The following is a 7,870-nucleotide window of genomic DNA, read 5'->3' on the forward strand; positions in this document are numbered from 1 at the left end:
GATGAGGCAAACCAGCAGGCTTACTCTGCAGTGACTCATGCTCCAGAGAGTGGCTTCAGAGAGGGACTCCAGAAAATACCATGTCACTCCCCTCAGAAGGACAAAAGAGTGATGAAACTGTAGGTCTCTGTGGTAAATGCTAAAGGAAAAAATGGTATAATTTACTTGTTGTGACTCTGAAGAAAGGTCTCACCATTCAAATCTTTTACAAAGTACAAGAGAATGATGCAGCCCCTGGGAAACACTGGTAAGAGTGCCAACTCTTAACTAAGGAAGCTATGTACTTAAATGAGAGGTATTTCAGCAAAACGCTCCTACATCATGGGCAACCTGTGCTATAAAACATATTCACTGTTATAAAACAACAGACTACAATAAAGTACTTTCACATCAATGTACATATGGTATTATACTTCTAAATGCACGTCCAAAATGTATAACATTCAAAGATTACTACTTTACTGCTCCTTTTGAAACAGCTGGTAATTTCTCCTAAGTGTATAACAGAAAATATGAACTCTTCACAGAAGGATGAGAAGGTATGTTTTCTAATTGTGCATTTGGTGGTCAAATGACTCTTGGAACTTGAATTTAATCAAAATTATAAGTATTTCTCAGTTATTGGCATCCTTCTGCTGACTGAGAACGAGAAGATACAGCATGGAGATAAGCTACACACTGCAGCTGTTCATTTGTTCCTTCTGTGGCCTTTTTTTTCCAAAGAAGGAAATGACATCAAGGAAAATACTACAGGAAAGCTACAGCTAGCTAGATTATTTTTGGAGGGGAATGGAGGGTTAGAGCAGGAAGTAATGTATAAACTCAAAGCACTGTGAGAAATTTACTTTCCCATAAAGAGCATATATAAAGCAAGACCACTCCACCGTAAGCATTAGAAATCTAAATTTCAATAGCGATTCTATTATTTACCTGTAAAATTTTAATTGAGTGGGATTCTTTTTATTCCTTTGTCATTTGACAGATGTGGGCTATATGAATTCTTAAAACTTCCCAGATTCAAGTGGAAAGAAAAGCATGATAAAAAGATGAAATTCTTAAAGAAATGTATCGAGGTCAAAGGGTAGTGGACTCTGGAGCTACCAAAGATGAGGGTTTGTTGCAGGGAGCAGTCTGAAGAAATTCTGTGGAGTTCAGTTTGTATAATGGTTGTCCGGCTAACAGATCTAGAGAATTTAATGATTAACTCTCCCAAAAGGCAAAGAAAAAGAGGACAAAGCAGCAAGCTAGGATGACTGCCACATTTTAGAGTTAAGAACAGAATTCCTGGGAAAACTGTACCCATTTTTTTTTTTCATTTCTTGGACAAGTACATTCTTGTCCAAACCATCTCAAAAGATTTCCCTGGCATTATATGTGAAAACTCATTACTCATCATGAGGAAAACATATATTCTTCAAGCCTCATTTAATTTGCATCTACAAGGGATGATGAAAACAAGCCCAGTCTCTCATTATGAAGTTGAGATAGTAGGGTGAAGCTGAGACAGTGACCACCCATGAACCTGCTCGTGGTGTCTTAAGTGCAATAGGTGGAGACGGAAAGTTACAGAGCCAGTTTCAACCGGGTTTTCATGGTGATAGAAGTCCTAAGAAAATGCAGCCAAGGTTTACATACTGAGACGTGACTGCTTCAAGGCTTTCAGTATCTAACTCATATCACAGACTCTATATTATTGTATATGGGAAGCTGCTTATTGTTTGCACATATATGAAAAGTTGGAATTATTTAAAATTGAGAAATCAGCAGATAATTTTATTCTTTTAGAGTAATTTGGGTATTCTTTATTCTCAATCTTGAAAATTAATATTTTAGGTTTGATATAGTAATGTAGTGGATTGACAATTAATGGTCAACTTGTAACACCCAGCTGAACTGGACCAGCATAGTACTGGGTTTGGGGCCCGTCTGAGGTCTGTTGCCAGCAGCATAAGAGGCAGAACTAGAGAGGAAGAAGTTTAGATGTTGGCTGAAAGCTGTTTGGAAGCTATAGGGAACTTGTGGTTTTCCTGAAGGAGTTTGTCATGCTGGTTTTCCTGATGAACTTGGCTATTCTTTTCATCGAATGAGCTCGGGACCTTACTGTCTCTGAGAATAGCTAAAGTTCACTTTGGGGGAGCTCTGGTCCTCACTTTGAGCTTTGCTTCCTGGCTCTGGAGGGGAAGATGGTGCATTGCTGCCTCCTGGAGAAACTTGACTCATTGGCTTCCCTGATGGGAACTCAGCTCTCCTCATCCTCAGAGGAGCTCAAGACCTCGCTGTTGCTGAGGATGGCTGTGGTACTTTTCAGGGTGGCTCTGGTTCTTACTTTGAACATGACTTCCTGGCTCCAATGTAAATCCCTCAGCCTGCTAGCACAGATCCTTCACCCCGCTGGCACAGACTTTCTAGCTTCCACTACTGAACTTTGGGCCTTCCCAGCACAGATCTGTGACATAGTCCCGCATAAGAATTGTCATGGGCTCTAGGCCTCCAGTTGGACTCATGGGAGACATTGTTATGAACTCTAGGTCTTCAGCTGGACTCATGCAGGACATTACCTAGGGATCCAGGCCCTCAGCTGGATTCTTTGGTCTTTAGTGTATGGACAGACTTTCTGCACTTTTTTTGTATATGACTCTTTGAGTGACTATTATAAAAAAAGTCCATAAATTATGTGTCCTGTATTGTTCCCCTTGCAAAATGCTAAACTACAAGTGATATGCAATATTCTTATTGTAAAGTGAAATTAAACCTGTCCTAAATCCACCTTTTTATAGTAAACTGCATTTCATCTTATTTTTTTTTGAAAAAAAAGCAAAAACAAAATAAAACAAAAAACCTGCACCTAACTTGAGAGTATGATTTTGTAATATATAACTAAGATTTGGCCCATCATAGCAGACTGTCTTTCTATAAATCACAGGCTAAATTTGGCTCAGAGGTGTCCAAAGGAGACAAACATCGAGTTCTAATGAATCAGGTTATTTTTGGTAGTCATTTTTTATTTCACTGTATAAACACTTTTCTGCCATGTCTTCAACTTATGCACTTCCAACCTTGACTGGATCATGGTGCTGTCTAACTGGTGAGCCATTTCTTTGCTCATATAAATTCTATTAAATTTAATTTATCTATAGTTTTTCTTTTAACATTATGTATGGTATTTTTATTGCTTGTCTTCAATGTTGATTGTTAAAATAGTCTTTTGAAAGCAGTAGTATTAAGATAAAGGTCAGTCTGGTTCTCATTCCATCTTTACCATATGCAAAATGTAACTCATCACATATCAGAATTTGAACACAAATTCCTTCCTTCCCAGCTCAAATGAACCCAAGTAATACTAGAAAAAGATGACCAAATGTCCATGTAATTATTTCTAGATTATTTGAAGAACTGCAATGCTGTACGTTGTCCTAAAGAACATAATAAACTCAACAAACACATTGGCCAAAATTTGTTTCTAAGATGCAACTTGACTTAAATGTCACTTATTTCTTTTTGAAATTGTAGTACATTAATTTATATATGCTGACTACCCCTCATTTCCTGCACAGCATAAACAACAGAGTGAAGAAGCAGTGTAGAACAGGAGAAAAACTTTAACAGCTATTCTTCTAAAAGAGGATTAATATAGACTATGTAAGTACTCAAAAACTTAATGATGAAAAAATCAAATAGCCCAAATGGAAAACAAACAAATGAGTTGAACAGATGTTTCTCAAAATAATTATGCATAATTATTAAAAATTATGAATAATTATATGAAAAATTATTCCACAGTTTAGCCAGTAGGAAAATGCAAATTGAAGCTGTACTGAGATTCCATCACACCCCAAAAGAAAAAAACAATAAATGTTGGAGAGGGTAAAGAGAAAAAGATGCTCTTCTAAGCTGCTAGTGGGAGTATAAATTAATATTCTAATATGGGTGTTGATCAAAAGAATAACAGTGATCTATGATTTTATGGAAATATACTATTCCTTGATTTACACCCAAAGGAATGAAAGTCAGTACACTATATGATAATTGCACACATATTTATTAGAGCACAATTCACAATAGCAGATGTAGGAAATCAGTCTTGGTTCTTGGTATCTACTAACAGATGAATGGATAAAAATTTGTAGTATATATTCACAATGGAGTTGTAGTAGATTGATAATTGGTGGTCAACTTATAACTCCCAGCTGAACTGAGTGAGTGTGGTGCTGGGTGTGGGAGACCCACCTGAGGACTGTTGCCAGCAGCATAAGAGGCAGACCTGGAGAAGAAGTGGTAGGCAATTGGGAGCTGAGAGAGGCTGTTGGGAGCTGAGAGAGGCTGTTGGGAGCTAAGAGAGGCTGTTGGGAGCTGGTAGAAGCTGTGGAGAGCTGGCTTTCCTGATGAACTTGGCTGTTTTCATCCTTCGAGGAGCTCTGGACCTCGCTGGCACTGAGAATGGCTTCGGTTCACTTTGGGGGAGCTCTGGTCCTCACTTTGAGCATCGCTTCCTGGTTCCCGAGGGGAAGATGGTGCACTGCCGGCCTCCTGGAAAAGCCTGCTGCGTTGGCTTCCCTGATGGGAACTCGGCCATCCTGATCATCGGCGGAGCTCAGGACCTCACGATTGCTGAGGATGGCCTTTTGGGGGAGCTTTGGTTCTTCTGAGCATCACTTCCTGGCTCCAGTGCAGATCCCTCAGCCTGCTAGCACAGGTCCTTCACCCTGCTGGCACAGACTTTGTAGATTCCACCACTTATCTTTGGGCCTTCCCAGCAGATCCATGAAACAGGCCTGCATGGGACGTTGTCATGGGCTCTGGGCCTCTAGTTGGATTTGTGGGAGGCATTGTTATGCGCTCTAGGTATTTAGCTGGATTCATGTAGGACATTGTTGTGGGATCCAGGCCCTCAGCTGGAATCACTGGTATTAGAGTGTGGACAGATTTCCTGCACTCTTTTGTATATTATTCTGTGGGTGACTATTATAAATAATCACATAAAGTATCTGTCCTGTATTATATTGTTCCCCTTGCAAAATGAGCCACAAACCAACACAGGAGTATTCTTCATTCATAAAAAGAATGAAATTTTATCACTTTCAGGAAAATGGATGGCTCTGGAGATCAAAGGTTAAGCAAAATGAACCCGACATAGGAAGACAAATACCACATTTTCTTCCTAATATGTGAACTCTAGGAAGATGGCAAGAAAATAGAAAGAAAACTATTACTAAATAAGAGGAAGAGAATAAGAGGGAGAGGGATGCAAGTGTGAGTAAAAGGGATGGAGATTATCAAAATTCATGCACCCCCTATGTGGGAGACTAGGGTGGAGTAAACAGTTGTGACCTGGAAAGATCTATTTTGCTCCCAGCTCCTTCCTTCTTTCTCTACTTCCTGGATGCCATGGGTTGGGTTGAGCACCTTTCTCTTTGCTTTGCCCCTCTACCATCCGGTTTTTGCAGCTGAGCCAGCCAGCCATGAACTAAAACTGTGAGGCGAAATAAACTTGTACTCCTCTAAGTTGTGAGAGTTGGATGTTTTCTCCCAGTGCTGAGAAAATACAAAAGACACCTACAAAATAGCTAAGACACAGGTTTTATACAACTTTTGGTTACTTACCCAAGTTAAGCATAAGCTCATAATTGTCCTCCCAGGAAGACTGCATGCATTTCCTATAAGATCTCAGTATATTTTATTGCATACCACTACTTCTCTTTTATTTACACATAGTTTTTTCCCTTTGATGTTAGGCACAGGAAAATATGTTTAGTGAATTTTGTTTTGATTTTGTTTTAGTGCTCATGGTTGGACCTATGGTCTTGCTCATGCTAAGGATACAGAATCACTGAATTATACCTACAGCCCAGGTTAAATAAAATTTTTATGATGTACTAAGCACTGTATTGTACAAATACTCAACTGAAATGACAATGAAAGGAACAGAGAGATAATATAAATGATCCCCCAAAATTATAGCATAACTCTTCAGGGTGGTTGGCATGCATTTCTTTTGACATTAACCAATTATAATGAAAAGCCTTTTCTTACAATTAACATAGCAAGCATTTATGAAATCAAGGCAGTGTTATACTAATGAAAGCTCCTATAAGAACAGAAACCTCCTTTATGCAAGCCAAATGAGATGGTAGCCATTTTCCATGTTCCAACTTTTCTCCTATAAGCATATGAAAAAGTCAGTTATGTTCATCATTTCAATTTCTTAGAGAAATTTAAGAACAAAATAGTTAAGTCTATTTAGCTAAAATCCTGCAGATAATAAAGACTGTTAATTACATTTGCTCTGAGTTGATCTGTCTCTTTGAAGGAGTCTTGCCTTTGCTATTTTGATGAATAAATTATAGTTAAGCCAAGAAAACACTTTGGCCATTACAATTTTTGGACTTATTATTACACAAGTCTTCTTAGTAGCATAATGAGTGGAGGGCACACAGAATTATCTGTCATACCATCTGACCGTAAGAACTCCCCCTATGGCTCAGGGCATTCTATTATTTTCACTTCAGATTAAGCACTATTTGAAAATGCAACAATAAACCATCTGTCCTTGAGCACCTGTAAACTCTAGAGCAGACTTTTAACACTTTTCTGTTTTTAGATCACCTATGGCATAAGTCTGTACATTTTTTGATATTTTCTTCAATCAATGAGCTCTCAGCAACCTTACTAATGCTTGGTTTCACATACCTTCATTTCAGGTTGGTAAAATCTTTAGTCACTACTTCTGCTGGAATTAATAAACCATACTTTAGTGACTTTGCTTTAAAATCAGTGGAGTTACTTAAACTCACAAAAGTTGGAGCTGCTATCCAAATTTTCTTCGATCAAATTCTACAGAATAAGTCCAGGAATCTTTATTTTTAACAAGCATTCTTTATGATTATGTTAATAAGACAGATTTGTAAACCAATTTGGAAAGGTTCGTGACTCAGATTGACCTAAAAATTAAATCTCTAACTCAGACTTTTCCTTTGTAGTGTGTCCTACTTTTGAATGATTAATCTGTTAGAATCATTACCCCCATCCCGAGGGGATAGTTTCCTACAGTATTAGACATTTTTCTACTTTACTATTCTTTGGAAGATGACCTAATGTTTGGTATGGGCAGGTGGTAAAAAAAAAGATAAACATCCAACTTCTGATTTCTTGATCCATAATTTGGATTTTGGGTCAAAGATCTATACTTGAAAGCAGAATAATCTACAGTCACCATGTTTTATACACTCACCTGCTAGGGGATAATGATTCATACAGATATCACTTATATAAAAGGTGATGCTAACATTTCAAAATGTTTCAGTATACATGTTGCTGAAGCAAGCCCTTTACAATGTTTCAAAAGGACAAGGTGAACAGCTTTCTCTGTTTCTTGCTTGGATCTGATAAATGACCCTTAAAATGAAAAATAAAATACAATCTTTAAAATCGAGGAAATCTCAATTTGAAAAAAAAATGAGTGTGTGTGTGAGCGTTTTCTGAGTAATAGAAACAGGAAGGCAAGTGGTAGTGTTCATTTTGAATATAATGTGTAAGCAATATTTTGCCCACGGATAGAAGTTTAACCTTTCTTTCAATATTGATATTGATGAGAGTTCACATTTATTTATGTAACTATTTTGTTACTGGGATGATGCTAGCCTTCTAGTTACATGTTAAATTTTTGAAACATTTTATAGCAAACATTAGGTATTACTCTCTGTGCGGCACTGTTAAGATTAAAAATAAATAATACAAGTCAATTTCCTCCACACCTCTATTTCCAGAAAAGATTTCTGCTCTAGAAACACAGTGATATTCTTTTCCCCTTTTCATATATTGTTTATCTATCATATCCATGACTCTTTTATCTATTAAAGGTGGTACTGAGAGA

Source organism: Chinchilla lanigera, unplaced genomic scaffold, assembly GCF_000276665.1.
Source record: "Chinchilla lanigera isolate Chin_1 unplaced genomic scaffold, ChiLan1.0 scaffold00004, whole genome shotgun sequence".
NCBI classification, from domain to species: Eukaryota; Metazoa; Chordata; class Mammalia; order Rodentia; family Chinchillidae; genus Chinchilla; species Chinchilla lanigera.